This window comes from Maylandia zebra, linkage group LG14 (genome assembly GCF_041146795.1).
Source record: "Maylandia zebra isolate NMK-2024a linkage group LG14, Mzebra_GT3a, whole genome shotgun sequence".
Classification (NCBI taxonomy): domain Eukaryota; kingdom Metazoa; phylum Chordata; class Actinopteri; order Cichliformes; family Cichlidae; genus Maylandia; species Maylandia zebra.
The window spans coordinates 9377999-9399007 of NC_135180.1; the positions used below are offsets into that span (position 1 = coordinate 9377999).

Consider the following 21009-nt stretch of genomic DNA (forward strand, 5'->3'; position numbering starts at 1 on the left):
GCAGCTCAGAGCTCCTGAGCTCAAACGATCCTCAAACCTCAGCCTCCTGGTAGCTTGGATTACAGGAACGCGCCACCGCACCCGGCGAGAAGCACTTACGTTAACAGGGCTTTTAACCATGTCTGAGGTAACATCATGACACTAACCTGCTGCCCATCATTAGCAAAGTTGTAATGATGGGCAGCAAAGATGAGCAATGAATGGTGCACAATTGTTATATGCAAGTTTTTAGAAAGCTCGTGGTTAACCCAAGAGTATTTTGTCACAATATCAAGAAGAGTAAAGCTTCAATGTCAGAAGTGGGATTCAAAGCCACACCTCGAGGGGAGACTGCAACCTGAACGCAGCGCCTTAGACCGCTCAGCCATTCTGACATTGCAGTGCCAGTTTGGTGGAGGTTACCACTGTCAGATACTTTGGAAGAAACACACATTATCCTTCTCATAACACATATAGCAGCTGTTCAGCCATGGAAACGTAGTGCGAATAATCTACAATGTCATGCATACTGATCATTTGGCTGAATACTTTTACGCAGGTTGCCATGACATGACAGTTCACGCAGTTTCACATCGGTTCCATGGTGTAATGGTTAGCACTCTGGACTTTGAATCCAGCGATCCGCGTTCAAATCTCGGTGGCATCTGCTTTTTGGGAGGTGAAACCATACTGCATGTCACATAGTGGTAACTTGTTTTTGGTCGCCAAGCGGTCGAAGGCACTGCGTTCAGGTCGCAGTCTCTTCTGCAGGCGTTTGTTCGAATATAGCAGCTGTTCAGCCATGTAAACACATACTACGAAGCTCGTGGCGCCCACTTTCTGTGCTGACTTTGAGGTCGGAAGAGGTTTGGAGCTGTACAGTTAGTGAGTCAGCAGAGTGTTTGTGACTTTTGCGCACAAGCGCACCTCAGCACTCGGATACTCCAATCTGTAACTTTGTGTGGGCTGTAACTGAATTTCAGACAGCTCTTTAGTACCACATAGTGACTGACAAGTGAAGGATAACTTTAGTGATTGACAAGTGTTTTGTAAAGGCAGACGTCATGGTTAGCTGCTTGATTTTATAAAGCTCTCACAGAAAACACAAGTCATACAGAAATTCAATGTGCCAGAGAAGACATGCAGTATGGTTTCACCCCCCAAAAATCAGGTCCCACCAGATTTCACTCCATAAGAGTTTCCTCTTTTCAAAACTCTCCCAATTCATCCAGTGACCCTGCTTGGCCAGCGCTATGGCTCTGGCGTGTCTTACTGTTTCCTCCTTTCGACACACCTCCTCCACCACCATTTTTTGACGTTCGGTTACAGATGCCTGTTGCCACCGAGGTTGCCAAGACCAAATCCTTCTCTGCCCTGTTGGACGCGACCCACCATGTCATTATGGCTCAGAGCCGATTTGGCCTGTAGCACAGACGTGGCTGTGGTCCACTTCCTCCCTGTTGCTAGGGTGGGAGCAGCGCCCCTCACTATGGGGTCCCGGGAGTCCTTGAGTGACATCTCAAGCCTCACTCAAGGAGTGCAGTGTTGTTAATCCGCCTGAGGTCATTAGCCAAGTTTTGCCTTCGTTTGTCAAGTTGCCAGGTATCATTGAGGTCTACATTATACCACCGTCCCAGGCTCTTGATGGACATCTCTTAGACTGTTGGAATTGGTTCTCCACTGATATAGAATTGCCAGTTTCAAGTGTATTTTGTCACAACAGTAAGAAGTCTCCAAAGGTTGATTCTGTTCATCTGAATGTAGCGTTTTCAGTGGGAAAAATGTCTCGTCACTCATCCAAGTGACTTCTTCAGTGTCAGCTGACTGCAGGTTTCCCCAATCTTATAAACAGTATATTTGCATAATGACTGAAAGTAGCCCCCTGAAGGAACAGTGGGCTTGGAGGTCAGTTCCTTCATCACGATTATGCAAATTCTCATGACCATTGATCAACAACCACTGATCAAAGATACATGAGTAGAAGGAAGAAAGAAGGGCCAAGATACAATTGTCAGAAGTGGGATTCGAACCCACGCCTCCAGGTGAGACTGCGACCTGAACGCAGCGCCTTAGACCGCTCGGCCATCCTGACACATTGCAGCAGCCAACTAGTTGAATAATCCCATGCAGTTGCTGATTTCCATTTGACATACTTGTATATTAAGTGCATGTAATAAACAAATAAAAATAATTACTAAGAAAATATATTGATTTAAAAGTTTGTGTTAAATGTTGTAAGTCAGATCGAAATAGAAAGATCAGGTGTGGTGGACAGGAATGATTAGATGTCAACAACTTGATTGGATGGCCAAAGTGTGAAATGTGACGTCCTGTGAGGGAAGCGTGAAAAAGCGTGAGCAGGTATAAAAAGACATTCTGGGTTCTTCTATTTTGTCTTTTGCGAGATGAGCAGTTGGGAAGGTTGGATCTAAGAGGTTCACAGTTGAAAGTTCAAGCAGACACGCTAGAGGGGGAACCACAGCCCAACCTGTGAACTGGTTTCAAATGAATGCCCAGCTGCTTTCCTGTTGGGTGATTTTCATCAACACAGAACACGGGGATAAATGCATTTTTGGTTCCATCCTCTCTCCTCACCAAGGAAATGTCCTACTTTGAGTTTGTCTCCACCTGCTGGGCGGTGGCGTGTTTAGAGTGGAGGATGTAGTTGCAGCTGTCCTGCAGGTGGAGGTGGTGCCGGACAAGCAGAGCAGCAGATTTGTGAGTGTTTTGGACTTGAATTAAAAAGACCAAGACATGCTGATGAGGCTGCTGTGTGATCTAGAGACAAGTATAAGGATGTGTATAAAGATTGGGTCTAGCTGTATTGCTCAGGCTGCGCTACAGCATCTATTCACAGGTGCGATCCCACTACTGAGCGACACGGGGGCTTTGACCTGCTCCATCTCCGACCTGGGCCGGTGCACCCCTCCTTAGGTGACCTGGTGGTCTCAGGCTCCCCCAGGATCACCATATCAATGCCGAACGCAATGCGGACACCCGATCGACATAGCCTGCTGCAGCTCAGAGCTCCTGAGCTCAAACGATCCTCAAACCTCAGCCTCCTGGTAGCTTGGATTACAGGAACGCGCCACCGCACCCGGCGAGAAGCACTTACGTTAACAGGGCTTTTAACCATGTCTGAGGTAACATCATGACACTAACCTGCTGCCCATCATTAGCAAAGTTGTAATGATGGGCAGCAAAGATGAGCAATGAATGGTGCACAATTGTTATATGCAAGTTTTTAGAAAGCTCGTGGTTAACCCAAGAGTATTTTGTCACAATATCAAGAAGAGTAAAGCTTCAATGTCAGAAGTGGGATTCAAAGCCACACCTCCAGGGGAGACTGCAACCTGAACGCAGCGCCTTAGACCGCTCAGCCATTCTGACATTGCAGTGCCAGTTTGGTGGAGGTTACCACTGTCAGATACTTTGGAAGAAACACACATTATCCTTCTCATAACACATATAGCAGCTGTTCAGCCATGGAAACGTAGTGCGAATAATCTACAATGTCATGCATACTGATCATTTGGCTGAATACTTTTACGCAGGTTGCCATGACATGACAGTTCACACAGTTTCACATCGGTTCCATGGTGTAATGGTTAGCACTCTGGACTTTGAATCCAGCGATCCGCGTTCAAATCTCGGTGGCATCTGCTTTTTGGGAGGTGAAACCATACTGCATGTCACATAGTGGTAACTTGTTTTTGGTCGCCAAGCGGTCGAAGGCACTGCGTTCAGGTCGCAGTCTCTTCTGCAGGCGTTTGTTCGAATATAGCAGCTGTTCAGCCATGTAAACACATACTACGAAGCTCGTGGCGCCCACTTTCTGTGCTGACTTTGAGGTCGGAAGAGGTTTGGAGCTGTACAGTTAGTGAGTCAGCAGAGTGTTTGTGACTTTTGCGCACAAGCGCACCTCAGCACTCGGATACTCCAATCTGTAACTTTGTGTGGGCTGTAACTGAATTTCAGACAGCTCTTTAGTACCACATAGTGACTGACAAGTGAAGGATAACTTTAGTGATTGACAAGTGTTTTGTAAAGGCAGACGTCATGGTTAGCTGCTTGATTTTATAAAGCTCTCACAGAAAACACAAGTCATACAGAAATTCAATGTGCCAGAGAAGACATGCAGTATGGTTTCACCCCCCAAAAATCAGGTCCCACCAGATTTCACTCCATAAGAGTTTCCTCTTTTCAAAACTCTCCCAATTCATCCAGTGACCCTGCTTGGCCAGCGCTATGGCTCTGGCGTGTCTTACTGTTTCCTCCTTTGGACACACCTCCTCCACCACCATTTTTTGACGTTCGGTTACAGATGCCTGTTGCCACCGAGGTTGCCAAGACCAAATCCTTCTCTGCCCTGTTGGACGCGACCCACCATGTCATTATGGCTCAGAGCCGATTTGGCCTGTAGCACAGACGTGGCTGTGGTCCACTTCCTCCCTGTTGCTAGGGTGGGAGCAGCGCCCCTCACTATGGGGTCCCGGGAGTCCTTGAGTGACATCTCAAGCCTCACTCAAGGAGTGCAGTGTTGTTAATCCGCCTGAGGTCATTAGCCAAGTTTTGCCTTCGTTTGTCAAGTTGCCAGATATCATTGAGGTCTACATTATACCACCGTCCCAGGCTCTTGATGGACATCTCTTAGACTGTTGGAATTGGTTCTCCACTGATATAGAATTGCCAGTTTCAAGTGTATTTTGTCACAACAGTAAGAAGTCTCCAAAGGTTGATTCTGTTCATCTGAATGTAGCGTTTTCAGTCCGAAAAATGTCTCGTCACTCATCCAAGTGACTTCTTCAGTGTCAGCTGACTGCAGGTTTCCCCAATCTTATAAACAGTATATTTGCATAATGACTGAAAGTAGCCCCCTGAAGGAACAGTGGGCTTGGAGGTCAGTTCCTTCATCACAATTATGCAAATTCTCATGAACATTAATCAACAACCACAGAGAGTTAATCCCATACAGCTTATGACAAAATTTGATCCGAAGTGATTGATGGCCCTAATCACGACCTTTTGACCTCCCGCCCCTCCCCCCCGGAAGCGTGTAATGAGCGTGACGAATCGCATCCGGAGAAGGGGGGTGGGAAACCCCCCGCGTGACGAATCGCATCCTGAGAAGGGGGGGTGAACCCCGGAAGCGCGCCATCTGTTGCTAACCGTGTCGAATTGCATCCTGAGAAAGGAGGGGGGGAACCTCCGGAAGCGCGTCATCTGTTGTTGGGGAAAAAAAAAGTTTTTAGAGGGAGGGGGAAACCTCCGGAAGCGTGTCATCTGTTGTTGGGAAAAAAAGTTTTTAGAGGGAGGGGGAAACCTCCGGAAGCGCGCCATCTGTTGGAGGGGAATAAAAAAGCAGAGAGGTGGAGTCCGTCACAATTTCTAAGGCACAGACACAAGATGGATTTCCTTCTGCAGCCCTGCAACGTTCCTGTGTCCGATGAGATCTGCTCTCCCAAAGAAGAAGGCTTTGAATATGACATATTCAAATACAGCATATTTACTATGGAAGGCCTCGATCCGGACCTTATGACCCTACCGGAAATACTCCGGAAGTGTCTAGTCATTTTCAGACCTGTTGCGTCATGTTCCCTAAGCACAGCGGTGATGCAGCAGATGATTCTGTGATGTATAGAGAGACAGAGCGGATGTAATTTTACTTTCTTAAGCTGCACCGGCGTTTGTAATGGAAATAAAGAGTGACTTCCTGTAGAGATTTCAATAGTATTTTATTTTCCTATAATACAGACGCTGTAAAAAACCTTTAAGATACACCATAGCTTGTGATGAAAAGAAGAACTTTCTATCCGCTTGTAACCTACAGGCTGCCTATGTGTAAAAAACGAATAAATATCCCTTAGTGAATACTACTTTTCCTTTTGAGAGACTGAAAAACAAACCAGCGACAGGCGATCTTGTTTCACACACACACACACACACACACACACACACACACACACACACCCCGCGGGCCAAGGAGGAGTTTTTAACAATACTTTAACAATAAGTTTTCTCAATAGATAGAAAATGATGACGCTGAGGAGTCAACATCCGATATTATCATTGCTTGTAACCCGGTAAATAATTTCGTACATCTCCCCATAAAACAAGTCTTAGTGGAAAAAAGCTCATTTTCGAATAAGTTTATTAAAGCACCCCCCCTCTGTGGAAAAGAGTCAACCATGAGGCGAGTTTTGTCAACAGCAAGAACAACTGTTGCCCATAAAGTAAAACAAATATCCGCCTCAAAGTCGTATTTTACCGTTGCAGAATGTGGAAAACAGACAGCCCTCACAGGAGGCACCATAGTTAAAATATTTAAATTTCAACTAAATTTGTAGTAATGATCGGATTTCCTCACTTATCTACACCACACTCCTTGTCCTTGATTTCTTATCGTTTCTTATCGTTCCTCTGTCCCTTAATAGAAACCACATATATAGAAACTATCCTCCCTTTCAGTTGTCTTTTGCACTTCCATATCGCAAAGCAGTTACTGTAGGTTATTTTCTGCTTATGCATTAATGTAATTAATTAACTTATTTATCCTTAAGTAAGGTAATGACTTGAGTTCTAATGCTTTTTGTCTCTTGAGTTAGCTGTCAATGTGGGATTTTTTTCCCCTTTTGTTCAGTTAAAGCTGCCTTTCATTCTTCAACACAGCTTAAACTCTAATAGGTAAGCTTTCTTGTAATTTCTTAGTTCTGCAGGCTTCTTGAAAGACATCCGAGACTCTTCTTTGGATGCTGGCTGCCTTTTGTTTTGTTTTCTGTCAAGATGATCCCACACTGCTTCGATTATCTTGAGGTTCGAACCCTGGAGAGATCAATCCATGACTGATGCGTTGTTTCATCCAGGCATACTTTGACTACATTGGCAGTATGTTTGCGATAATTGTCGTACTGAAAAATGAAGTTGAAGCCAATCAGACACTACGTGGTATTACATGGTCGATCAAAATCTGGTGGAACTTTTCTACATTCATAATTTGATTAATTTGGATAAGAGCTCCAACAACACTGGCTGAAATCCAGCCTCAAAGCACGGTAGAGTATCCACGCTGTGTTAAAGACGGCTATAGACATTCACTGTTGTATCTCTCTTCGGACCTCTTCCATGCATATTTCAAATTTGGAATCATTACTCCATAAGACATATTACAGCTGATTTCTTTTTCCAGTCAATTTCTTGTGTAATTTGGCACACCTCAGCCTTATTTTTCTCTGTTCTCCTTCCTTAAGAATGGCTTATTAACAGCCACCCTTCCAACTCAGATAACTTTTGATGAGGTTTCATGAAATGTTTACAGCACTTGAGTTACTCGCCACGGCCATCCTAAATGCTAAAAACACTAAACTTTAATTCTAAATTACGTAATTAACGTTAACCAGAAAAAACAAGCCAAAGTCGAAATGTTGCTGAGCTGACCTGTGGTATGCTATGTCTTCTAAAGCACGTATAATGTAAACAGAACTGGTCTTTGCACAGAAGCCTGTGGAGCTTCATAATTAACCTCAGTGTGTGAAGAGGACTCTCCATTTAATAATAGCTGTAATAAAATGTTCTGGCCGACGGTGTTAAACGCTGCACTTGGGTCTAGCAGGGAAGATTTCAACTTTTCAATACGAATGAAGGCTGCAAACTGATTAGATTAATGTCTGATGATCTTTTCCGTGCTTCTTCAAGTTTGTAACACCAAACATATTAAAGGATGATGTAAGGCTCACAGGAAGAGTTTAATTAGACACACATTTACTATTTTCTTTATACTCTTTCTTTCTTGACATGTTTAATATGATTACTATCAGAGGAGAAAATGAACCTTGTGTAGTCTAAAAACTTTTTTATTTAATCAAACTGTAATGTTGTTGAACTCTGACGGACGTGTCTTTTAATCTTGTCAACAAATCCTTAATCATCTAAATCTGCCATTTATCATCTTGTAAAATGTTCCCTCTGCTTCTGTTGCACATCTCCCCCCGACACTCTCTGCTTCACCAGCCCTGTGCAGCTGGTTCAACCCCTGCCTGCCTCCTTAAACTGGGGTGTTTAAATCTCTTTACCTCTGTTGTGAACTTCACACAAAGTTTGTGGTAACAAAATCAAACTGACGAGGATCTCGTTTGAAAAACACACACACTCACGAGACAAAATAAAAACAGACTGCTCAAAGCAAAAGCAGAGCCCTCACAGCTGGTAGTACAAACACAGTGACAACGTGCGTATTAGATACCCTCAGTGCCAGAAGCATAAATATGAAAAAGGTGGGATCACCAAGAATATCCTAAAAATGGCGTTGAGGTGGGTGTTACAGTGAAAAAAAACAAAAAGCAGCCAAATTTTCATCTGAAAATGTTGAATTTTAGTAAAAACAATGCTCTGTAGTTTGATACTGTCGTTACAGACAAAGCAGATGTTTAAAGCCTTTGAACGCTCATTTAAAATGCGCTCATTCTCCTTATCAGCTGGAAACATTAAAGCCGTAAAATGACTTTTTCAAACGGATAAAAACTATTGAACAGCAGCAATGATGAGCCTGTACCAGAATTTGAATGTACATGTGTTGAAGGTGCGGGTCTTGTTGAATTATTAAACATACTTTCTTTAATTTTTCGAGCCACAAAAACAACAACTTTTAATTTTCTTCTGCTTGAGTCTCGGCCTCGGGTAGCTCTACTTATCATTGCTCAATCAGTTGTCTGTTTGTGCTACTTTTTCAAGGAGCAGCGGATTATTGGTAAGGGTGACTTTATGTGTTTAGCTACTTAAGTGGAAGTACTGTGGATAGTTTTACCTTACATACATAGATCTACCAATACAGCTTCTGAGGTAACTGTTTACAAAATGTTATAATCTATTCAAAGGTTCTTTGCAATTTTACATTGATAAACATTATCCTTAACACATTTGACCCGCATAAAGTGCTATGGCCATCACACTGTCATTTAGAATTGTTTAAATAACTCGTGTCTTAAGTCCTTCCATCAAACAGAAAATAAAAAAATAAAAAAAATAAAAAAGTCGCATGGATCACTTTATATTTCTAACATTTTGTGATATAAAGTCGTTCATAACAAACTGAAAGGCTGGGAGTTTAAAATGCAAACCGATGGAAGCAGCAGTAGAAGACTATAATGTCACAGAGCACACGGTGTCTATTATTGTGTAGACAATTATAAATAAGAGCTTAATAAAGATGCTTAATTTCTTAAGAAATAAACAGGTGGAGGGATCTTTATCAAAAGTGGATGTTGCATCTGTGGCTAAACCCCTGTACCCAAAAACTTTAAAAATCTACTGTGTGTGAGGCTGTGTAAGTAAAGCTTGCCCTTCACACCCGCGTGTAACAAACCATTTGTTGGGGGTTGTGGATTTGACACCTCAGCATTGTGAAAGTGGGGAAACATGTTTCTGGCTGTGCATAAGATTTCTGCTTACAACTTAGAATCTCAGTTCTAAATGAAATTCAGATGTTTTTTAAGTATGGCTAATGTATTGTTTGACTTCTAAGGCACGCACACACACACGCACACACACGCACACGAACAACAACACCAACACAGAGAAGAAGAAGAGGGGGTCGGCAGACTATGAATAAATCTACATACTCTGATATATGGTATGTGTTTTATAAAAACCTACTCTACACCAGCTGAGGAAGTAATTAAACACAATGTTTTGCCAAGTTTCCCCTCTGGGAAAAAGTCTGTCTTCATTTATTCAGTTATTGTACTAATGTATGCACATTTCTATGCTATTAAAGGTACTGAAAAGCTTTACTTACACAATACTTTGGGTACTGAGTTGACTTACAACAAAGACATTATGCTGAAATGCTGAAAAAAAAAAAATATATATATATATATTATAAACTATATAAATAAAAAGTACTTTTAATAAATTAAATTATTTTTTCACATGAAAACAATATTTATATTAATAAATTCTCGTTTAACAGAAATCTCTGATAATGTTTGTGGTGTCAGCTTTTTCCTTTTCAAACTGTGCGAGAGAAGAAGTATCTCATGACATTCACGCCTAATGTGTTCAGCATATTCTGCACAGTCTGCATCGTCACTGGTACCTGTTTAAGGCTGACGGGGGGTTGAACAGCAGGCTCTGGACACGGGCCCCAGTGAGGAACCTGAGCCCTGATGATGGGGAGGGTGAGTGCAAACACCAGAGCCAAAGGTAGCTTCATGGTAAAGATGTGGCTTTATTACCTAAAGAGAGTATGAAAGAAAAGCAGGTAAGGTAACACAAACCAAAAGAAACATGGCCAACGCAAACAAGATTACTGCTACATCAACTCAGGCAACATTTTTCTTGGCAGAAATAATCTAATATTAACTAATTTATAGTTTAATCCTTCGCATGTATCTCCACAGATTTCTCTTACCTCTGTGTTCCAGTGGTTCAGATATGTGCTCTGTCTTTAGAGATAGAGAGACAAGGCCGTGTGACCGATGGTGACATGGAACTGAATCTGAGCCCCAAAGAGAGAATAAGAGTTATGCTTTTGCACCATATTGTGTTTTCACCGTTCTTTCATAGCAAGAAGAATGATTTTCAGTCAAATGATCCCTACAATCAGTATATTTAATTTCAAAATCAGCCACCCTGGAAATCAACCTACCATCTGGATAATTGTCAGATACTTCTTCCACCACAGGTACTTTTGGATCTTAGGTCCACAGGAGGCAAGACTGTAATACAGGTACATCAGGACATGGATCATCGCATTCATATGTGCACCAAAGAATGCTGCAGTAGAAGAAACAATAAGTTTTTAATTTTGTTCTGCTTACTATAGTTAAAAAAAATCTTAAACTGAGTTGCTCTGAACTCCTGCTGTCTGTATCCAATAAAAAGGCAATAGTTGAGGGGGTGGGAGATACAAACAAGTGTAGGTCCAGGGGCCCATGAATCCAGATTAAACTATCCAAGCTACATATGACGATACTATGCTTGTGGGTTTCAGTGAAATTTGTCATCTAGCTTCCTCATCAGGGTTCAGACTCAGTTTACTCTCAGTCACAATCATCTACTTGCAAATATACATATAGCTGCACCTGTGTTTACTAATTAGCAAGTGATAGCGTGTTATCATGCTAAATACATACTGTGAACATGATAAACATTGTACCCAATAGTAAACTTCAGCGATTAAATGCTATTACTCTCAACATGTTGCCTTGTTGGCATTAGCACTTAGCTCAAAGTGCTCCTCTGCCAATGGTATACCTTTACAGAGTTGCTAGCATGGCTGTTAATATGCAGATGCATATTATAAAAAAAAAAAAAAAAAAATAAGCTCAACAAACAACAATAATGAATACATTAACCAGTAGTGAATAAAAGGTTTATAGACAAGTAGCTCCACATGTTTGGTTTAGCTTCCTGAAGCATCCACCAAGGCATTTGTGTCTCTTCCCAGCCCTCACCCAGTATAAACCACAAAACTACAGAGCCGATGAAGGCTTTATCAACAGCAATGCTGATAAATTCATATATATATCATATAGCTGATGTCTGCTGTGTTGTAAGCTACTCACACTGTCCTCCTGCCACCCACTTGATGCCAATCCACCAGAGCGTGAACATGGAGCAATGATGGTAGACGTGCAGGAAGGTGACCTGGTTAAATTTTTTCCTCAGGATGAAAAACACAGTGTCTAGATACTCAATGCCTTTGGAGATGAAATACCTCCACAGAGTTCCTGCCACCTGACTCCCGCAGAAATAAAGAAGGGGAAGAAAAAGACTGTTAACATATGAACATATATGATCAAGAGCTACATGTGTGTGAACTCTGATTTTGGAAATCCTAACCTCGACCCGAGACTGACTCACTTGTGGTTTCTGTTTCAAACTACGTCATAGAGCAACAGGAAGGAAGGTGAAACTGAACACCATTCAACTCCGGCTTGTACTTTTTTCTGATAACAGACCCGTGCTCTAAATGTATGGATGCCTCTCATGTTTCTAAAAGCTCTCTGAGTGACGTGTCCCTGGCAGGCTGACTGTAATTTTCTGAACCATGGGTACAGTGGAGAATTATTAACAGGTAGGGATCTGGTTCCAAGGAAACTAATTATTGTAGACACAAAAGTCTTAAGATAGTAAGTTACATAAACAGCTGAAGTCCCACTACTATATTCAGAGTTTATCTATGCAAGCGTGTGTGTGTGTGTGTGTGTGTGTGTGTGTGTGTGTGTGTGTGTGTGTGTGTGTGTGTGTGTGTGCAGTCGGGAGAGTTGGGGTATCCAATTTCCTTTTTTTGAATGCCTTCTTGTGAACGCTGTCTGTTTTCCACATTCTGCAACGGTAAAATACGACTTAGAGGCGGATATTTGTTTTACCTTATGGGCAACAGTTGTCTGGCTTTGTTCTTGCTGTTGACAAAACTCGCCTCATGGTTGACTCTGAGAAAAAAACTCTTTCCCACAGAGGGGAATAAACTTATTCGAATATGAGCTTTTTTCCACTAAGACTTGTTTTATGGCGAGATGTACGAAATTATTTACCGGGTTACAAGCAATGATAATATCGGATGTTGACTCCTCAGCGTCATCATTTTCTATCTATTGAGAAATCCCATTGTAAAAGTAATGAAGAAAAAAACTATTCTGCCGTCTCACTCCTCCTTGACCCGCGGTGTGTGTGTGTGTGTGTGTGTGTGTGTGTGTGTGTGCCTTCTGTTTTCCGCATTCTGCAACGGTAAAATATGACTTTGAGACGGATATTTGTTTTACCAAATGGACAATTGCTGTTGACAAAACTCGCCTCATGGTTGACTCTTTCCCACAGAGGGGGGTGCTTTAATAAACTTATTCGAATATGAGCTTTTTTTTCCGCTAAGGCTTATTTTAGGGGAGGAGATGTACGAAATTATTTACCGGGTTACAAGCAATGATAATATCGGATGTTGACTCCTCAGCGTCATCATTTTCTATCTATTGAGAAAACTTATTGTTAAAGTATTGAAGAAAAAAAACTCCTCCTTGGCCCGCGGGGTGTGTGTGTGTGTGTGTGTGTGTGTGTGTGTGTGTGTGTGTGTGTGTGTGTGTGTGAAACAAGATCGCCTGTCGCTGGTTTGTTTTTCAGTCTCTCAAAAGGAAAAGTAGTATTCACTAAGGGATATTTATTCGTTTTTTACACATAGGCAGCCTGTAGGTTACAAGCGGATAGAAAGTTCTTCTTTTCATCACAAGCTATGGTGTATCTTAAAGGTTTTTTACAGCGTCTGTATTATAGGAAAATAAAATACTATTGAAATCTCTACAGGAAGTCACTCTTTATTTCCATTACAAACGCCGGTGCAGCTTAAGAAAGTAAAATTACACCCGCTCTGTCTCTCTATACATCACAGAATCAGCTGCTGCATCACCGCTGTGCTTAGGGAACATGACGCAACAGGTCTGAAAATGACTAGACACTTCCGGAGTATTTCCGGTAGGGTCATAAGGTCCGGATCGAGATTGAATATGTCATATTCAAAGCCTTCTTCTTTGGGAGAGCAGATCTCATCGGACACAGGAACGCTGCTGGGCTGCAGAAGGAAATCCATCTTGTGTCTGTGCCTTAGAAATTGTGACGGACTCCACCTCTCTGCTTTTTTATTCTCCTCAAACAGATGGCGCGCTTCCGGAGGTTTCCCCCTCCCCTCTAAAAACTTTTTTTTCCCAACAACAGATGACGCGCTTCCGGAGGTTCCCCCCCTCCTTTCTCAGGATGCAATTCGACACGGTTAGCAACAGATGGCGCGCTTCCGGGGTTCACCCCCCCTTCTCAGGATGCAATTCGACACGCGGGGGGTTTCCCACACCCCTTCTCCGGATGCGATTCGTCACGCTCATTACACGCTTCCGGGGGGGAGGGGCGGGAGGTCAAAAGGTCGTGATTAGGGCCATCAATCACTTCGGATCAAATTTTGTCATAAACTGTATGAGATTAACTCTCTAACCACTGATCAAAGACCCATGAGTAGAAGGAAGAAAGAAGTGCCAAGATACAATTGTCAGAAGTGAGATTCGAACCCACGCCTCCAGGTGAGACTGCGTCCTGAACGCAGCGCCTTAGACCGCTCGGCCATCCTGACACATTGCAGCAGCCAACTAGTTGAATAATCCCACGCAGTTGCTGATTTCCATTTGACATACTTGTATGTTAAGTGCATGTAATAAACAAATAAAAATAATTACTAAGAAAATATATTGATTTAAAAGTTTGTGTTAAATGTTGTAAGTCAGATCGAAATAGAAAGATCAGGTGTGGTGGACAGGAATGATTAGATGTCAACAACTTGATTGGATGGCCAAAGTGTGAAATGTGACGTCCTGTGAGGGAAGCGTGAAAAAGCGTGAGCAGGTATAAAAAGACATTCTGGGTTCTTCTATTTTGTCTTTTGCGAGATGAGCAGTTGGGAAGGTTGGATCTAAGAGGTTCACAGTTGAAAGTTCAAGCAGACACGCTAGAGGGGGAACCACAGCCCAACCTGTGAACTGGTTTCAAATGAATGCCCAGCTGCTTTCCTGTTGGGTGATTTTCATCAACACAGAACACGGGGATAAATGCATTTTTGGTTCCATCCTCTCTCCTCACCAAGGAAATGTCCTACTTTGAGTTTGTCTCCACCTGCTGGGCGGTGGCGTGTTTAGAGTGGAGGATGTAGTTGCAGCTGTCCTGCAGGTGGAGGTGGTGCCGGACAAGCAGAGCAGCAGATTTGTGAGTGTTTTGGACTTGAATTAAAAAGACCAAGACATGCTGATGAGGCTGCTGTGTGATCTAGAGACAAGTATAAGGATGTGTATAAAGATTGGGTCTAGCTGTATTGCTCAGGCTGCGCTACAGCATCTATTCACAGGTGCGATCCCACTACTGAGCGACACGGGGGCTTTGACCTGCTCCGTCTCCGACCTGGGCCGGTGCACCCCTCCTTAGGTGACCTGGTGGTCTCAGGTTCCCCCAGGATCACCATATCAATGCCGAACGCAATGCGGACACCCGATCGACATAGCCTGCTGCAGCTCAGAGCTCCTGAGCTCAAACAATCCTCAAACCTCAGCCTCGCGGTAGCTTGGATTACAGGTACGCGCCACCGCACCCGGCGAGAAGCACTTACGTTAACAGGGCTTTTAACCATGTCTGAGGTAACATCATGACACTATCCTGCTGCCCATCATTAGCAAAGTTGTAATGATGGGCAGCAAAGATGAGGAATGAATGGTGCACAATTGTTATATGCAAGTTTTTAGAAAGCTCGTGGTTAACCCAAGAGTATTTTGTCACAATATCAAGAAGAGTAAAGCTTCAATGTCAGAAGTGGGATTCAAAGCCACACCTCGAGGGGAGACTGCAACCTGAACGCAGCGCCTTAGACCGCTCAGCCATTCTGACATTGCAGTGCCAGTTTGGTGGAGGTTACCACTGTTAGATACTTTGGAAGAAACACACATTATCCTTCTCATAACACATATAGCAGCTGTTCAGCCATGGAAACGTAGTGCGAATAATCTACAATGTCATGCATACTGATCATTTGGCTGAATACTTTTAGACAGGTTGCCATGACATGACAGTTCACACAGTTTCACATCGGTTCCATGGTGTAATGGTTAGCACTCTGGACTTTGAATCCAGCGATCCGTGTTCAAACCTCGGTGGGACCTGCTTATTGGGAGGTGATACCATACTGCATGTCACATAGTGATAACTTGTTCTTGGTCGCCAAGCGGGCGAAGGCACTGCGTTAAGGTCGCAGTCTCCTCTGAAGGCGTTTGTTCGAATATAGCAGCTGTTCAGCCATGTAAACACATACTACGAAGCTCGTGGCGCCCACTTTCTGTGCTGACTTTGAGGTCGGAAGAGGTTTGGAGCTGTACAGTTAGTGAGTCAGCAGAGTGTTTGTGACTTTTGCGCACAAGCGCACCTCAGCACTCGGATACTCCAATCTGTAACTTTGTGTGGGTTGTAACTGAATTTCAGACAGCTCTTTAGTACCACATAGTGACTGACAAGTGAAGGAACTCTTTAGTGATTGACAAGTGTTTTGTAAAGGCAGACGTCATGGTTAGCTGCTTGATTTTATAAAGCTCTCACAGAAAACACAAGTCATACAGAAATTCAATGTGCCAGAGAAGACATGCAGTATGGTTTCACCCCCCAAAAATCAGGTCCCACCGATTTCACCAGATTTCACTCCATAAGAGTTTCCTCTTTTCAAAACTCTCCCAATTCATCCAGTGACCCTGCTTGGCCAGCGCTATGGCTCTGGCGTGTCTTACTGTTTCCTCCTTTGGACACACCTCCTCCACCACCATTTTTTGACGTTCGGTTACAGATGCCTGTTGCCACCGAGGTTGCCAAGACCAAATCCTTCTCTGCCCTGTTGGACGCGACCCACCATGTCATTATGGCTCAGAGCCGATTTGGCCTGTAGCACAGACGTGGCTGTGGTCCACTTCCTCCCTGTTGCTAGGGTGGGAGCAGCGCCCCTCACTATGGGGTCCCGGGAGTCCTTGAGTGACATCTCAAGCCTCACTCAAGGAGTGCAGTGTTGTTAATCCGCCTGAGGTCATTAGCCAAGTTTTGCCTTCGTTTGTCAAGTTGCCAGGTATCATTGAGGTCTACATTATACCACCGTCCCAGGCTCTTGATGGACATCTCTTAGACTGTTGGAATTGGTTCTCCACTGATATAGAATTGCCAGTTTCAAGTGTATTTTGTCACAACAGTAAGACGTCTCCAAAGGTTGATTCTGTTCATCTGAATGTAGCGGTTTCAGTGGGAAAAATGTCTCGTCACTCATCCAAGTGACATCTTCAGTGTCAGCTGACTGCAGGTTTCCCCAATCTTATAAACAGTATATTTGCATAATGACTGAAAGTAGCCCCCTGAAGGAACAGTGGGCTTGGAGGTCAGTTCCTTCATCACGATTATGCAAATTCTCATGACCATTAATCAACAACCACTGATCAAAGACCCATGAGTAGAAGGAAGAAAGAAGTGCCAAGATACAATTGTCAGAAGTGGGATTCGAACCCACGCCTCCAGGTGAGACTGCGACCTGAACGCAGCGCCTTAGACCGCTCGGCCATCCTGACACATTGCAGCAGCCAACTAGTTGAATAATCCCACGCAGTTGCTGATTTCCATTTGACATACTTGTATGTTAAGTGCATGTAATAAACAAATAAAAATAATTACTAAGAAAATATATTGATTTAAAAGTTTGTGTTAAATGTTGTAAGTCAGATCGAAATAGAAAGATCAGGTGTGGTGGACAGGAATGATTAGATGTCAACAACTTGATTGGATGGCCAAAGTGTGAAATGTGACGTCCTGTGAGGGAAGCGTGAAAAAGCGTGAGCAGGTATAAAAAGACATTCTGGGTTCTTCTATTTTGTCTTTTGCGAGATGAGCAGTTGGGAAGGTTGGATCTAAGTGGTTCACAGTTGAAAGTTCAAGCAGACACGCTAGAGGGGGAACCACAGCCCAACCTGTGAACTGGTTTCAAATGAATGCCCAGCTGCTTTCCTGTTGGGTGATTTTCATCAACACAGAACACGGGGATAAATGCATTTTTGGTTCCATCCTCTCTCCTCACCAAGGAAATGTCCTACTTTGAGTTTGTCTCCACCTGCTGGGCGGTGGCGTGTTTAGAGTGGAGGATGTAGTTGCAGCTGTCCTGCAGGTGGAGGTGGTGCCGGACAAGCAGAGCAGCAGATTTGTGAGTGTTTTGGACTTGAATTAAAAAGACCAAGACATGCTGATGAGGCTGCTGTGTGATCTAGAGACAAGTATAAGGATGTGTATAAAGATTGGGTCTAGCTGTATTGCTCAGGCTGCGCTACAGCATCTATTCACAGGTGCGATCCCACTACTGAGCGACACGGGGGCTTTGACCTGCTCCGTCTCCGACCTGGGCCGGTGCACCCCTCCTTAGGTGACCTGGTGGTCTCAGGCTCCCCCAGGATCACCATATCAATGCCGAACGCAATGCGGACACCCGATCGACATAGCCTGCTGCAGCTCAGAGCTCCTGAGCTCAAACAATCCTCAAACCTCAGCCTCCCGGTAGCTTGGATTACAGGCACGCGGCACCAGACACGGCGAGAAGCACTTACGTTATCAGGGCTTTTAACCATGTCTGAGGTAACATCATGACACTATCCTGCTGCCCATCATTAGCAAAGTTGTAATGATGGGCAGCAAAGATGAGGAATGAATGGTGCACAATTGTTATATGCAAGTTTTTAGAAAGCTCGTGGTTAACCCAAGAGTATTTTGTCACAATATCAAGAAGAGTAAAGCTTCAATGTCAGAAGTGGGATTCAAAGCCACACCTCCAGGGGAGACTGCAACCTGAACGCAGCATCTTAGACCGCTCAGCCATTCTGACATTGCAGTGCCAGTTTGGTGGAGGTTACCACTGTTAGATACTTTGGAAGAAACACACATTATCCTTCTCATAACACATATAGCAGCTGTTCAGCCATGGAAACGTAGTGCGAATAATCTACAATGTCATCCATACTGATCATTTGGCTGAATACTTTTAGGCAGGTTGCCATGACATGACAGTTCACACAGTTTCACATCGGTTCCATGGTGTAATGGTTAGCACTCTGGACTTTGAATCCAGCGATCCGTGTTCAAATCTCGGTGGGACCTGCTTATTGGGAGGTGAAACCATACTGCATGTCACATAGTGATAACTTGTTCTTGGTCGCCAAGCGGTCGAAGGCACTGCGTTAAGGTCGCAGTCTCCTCTGAAGGCGTTTGTTCGAATATAGCAGCTGTTCAGCCATGTAAACACATACTACGAAGCTCGTGGCGCCTACTTTCTGTGCTGACTTTGAGGTCGGAAGAGGTTTGGAGCTGTACAGTTAGTGAGTCAGCAGAGTGTTTGTGACTTTTGCGCACAAGCGCACCTCAGCACTCGGATACTCCAATCTGTAACTTTGTGTGGGTTGTAACTGAATTTCAGACAGCTCTTTAGTACCACATAGTGACTGACAAGTGAAGGATAACTTTAGTGATTGACAAGTGTTTTGTAAAGGCAGACGTCATGGTTAGCTGCTTGATTTTATAAAGCTCTCACAGAAAACACAAGTCATACAGAAATTCAATGTGCCAGAGAAGACATGCAGTATGGTTTCACCCCCCAAAAATCAGGTCCCACCGATTTCACCAGATTTCACTCCATAAGAGTTTCCTCTTTTCAAAACTCTCCCAATTCATCCAGTGACCCTGCTTGGCCAGCGCTATGGCTCTGGCGTGTCTTACTGTTTCCTCCTTTGGACACACCTCCTCCACCACCATTTTTTGACGTTCGGTTACAGATGCCTGTTGCCACCGAGGTTGCCAAGACCAAATCCTTCTCTGCCCTGTTGGACGCGACCCACCATGTCATTATGGCTCAGAGCCGATTTGGCCTGTAGCACAGACGTGGCTGTGGTCCACTTCCTCCCTGTTGCTAGGGTGGGAGCAGCGCCCCTCACTATGGGGTCCCGGGAGTCCTTGAGTGACATCTCAAGCCTCACTCAAGGAGTGCAGTGTTGTTAATCCGCCTGAGGTCATTAGCCAAGTTTTGCCTTCGTTTGTCAAGTTGCCAGGTATCATTGAGGTCTACATTATACCACCGTCCCAGGCTCTTGATGGACATCTCTTAGACTGTTGGAATTGGTTCTCCACTGATATAGAATTGCCAGTTTCAAGTGTATTTTGTCACAACAGTAAGAAGTCTCCAAAGGTTGATTCTGTTCATCTGAATGTAGCGTTTTCAGTGGGAAAAATGTCTCGTCACTCATCCAAGTGACTTCTTCAGTGTCAGCTGACTGCAGGTTTCCCCAATCTTATAAACAGTATATTTGCATAATGACTGAAAGTAGCCCCCTGAAGGAACAGTGGGCTTGGAGGTCAGTTCCTTCATCACGATTATGCAAATTCTCATGACCATTGATCAACAACCACTGATCAAAGACCCATGAGTAGAAGGAAGAAAGAAGTGCCAAGATACAGTTGTCAGAAATGGGATTCGAACCCATGCCTCTAGGTGAGACTGCGACCTGAACGCAGCGTCTTAGACCGCTCAGCCATTCCATAAGAGTTTCCTCTTTTCAAAACTCTCCCAATTCATCCAGTGACCCTGCTTGGCCAGCGCTATGGCTCTGGCGTGTCTTACTGGTTCCTCCTTTCGACACACCTCCTCCACCACCATTTTTTGACGTTCGGTTACAGATGCCTGTTGCCACCGAGGTTGCCAAGACCAAATCCTTCTCTGCCCTGTTGGACGCGACCCACCAATGGCACTGTCATCTTACATTATTTTCACTCTCTTCGTTGTAAATGTTAAATTCACCTTGAAGAGGTGATTGTTCAGAAAAAAAAAAGTACACTACTTTAAAATGATGGTTCCCTCTAAAAGGATAAAGTCAAGCACCCAGACCCCCACTTTAGGCATCAAAAGTTACATTTTTCCTTTAATACTGAAGACTCACAGATTTTACCAGGTCTTTACACATACACACACACACACACACACTGTGCATTATTTACATGTCATTGCTTGGATTTGAAAAAAACTTTCTCCATTGTCAATAGATGGACAAGGAGAGAGCTCGAGAAAGCTGGTTTGCATTGTCTGCTCACGTTAGGTAGCAAGAAGGACAACCCAGCATACCTGAAGATGTTTATTACACAGAGTCTTCTTAATATTTTTATCTGTTTTATTAATGATTTAATTAAAATGTTTTGATGGACTTGATCCACATTTCCAATTTATTAGAATGAACTTCTGTTTGCCATTTCTTTGGGTTTTCCTCCACAGTGTTACATCTGAGTACTTAGAAAACCTTACAGCTGAGTAATGTGTGAGCAGATGCCATTAATTTTTAGTCTGTCTTCATTCAGTCTTACTGAAATTGACTATTTTTCCTTGCTGAGCAGTCTCGCTGTAATATGGAAGTTTGATTTGTGGTGGAGCTGTAATCTGCAAATACAGTCTGCATCTCCACCTGT

The 21009-nt window shown here is 43.6% G+C and overlaps 5 non-coding genes across 5 annotated transcripts; 2 read left to right on the plus strand and 3 right to left on the minus strand.

Moving 5' to 3' along the window:
- Window positions 1–1988: 1988 nt before the first annotated feature.
- On the minus strand, window positions 1989–2071 carry trnal-cag (transfer RNA leucine (anticodon CAG)). Its single transcript has one exon. It is a non-coding gene; the product is annotated as a tRNA-Leu (tRNA).
- Window positions 2072–14003: 11932 nt separating this feature from the next.
- On the minus strand, window positions 14004–14086 carry trnal-cag (transfer RNA leucine (anticodon CAG)). Its single transcript has one exon. It is a non-coding gene; the product is annotated as a tRNA-Leu (tRNA).
- Window positions 14087–15584: 1498 nt separating this feature from the next.
- On the plus strand, window positions 15585–15656 carry trnaq-uug (transfer RNA glutamine (anticodon UUG)). The gene has a single exon. It is a non-coding gene; the product is annotated as a tRNA-Gln (tRNA).
- A 1351-nt stretch (window positions 15657–17007) lies between these two features.
- trnal-cag (transfer RNA leucine (anticodon CAG)) lies at window positions 17008–17090 on the minus strand. The gene has a single exon. It is a non-coding gene; the product is annotated as a tRNA-Leu (tRNA).
- Window positions 17091–18588: 1498 nt separating this feature from the next.
- trnaq-uug (transfer RNA glutamine (anticodon UUG)) lies at window positions 18589–18660 on the plus strand. Its single transcript has one exon. It is a non-coding gene; the product is annotated as a tRNA-Gln (tRNA).
- Window positions 18661–21009: the final 2349 nt, after the last annotated feature.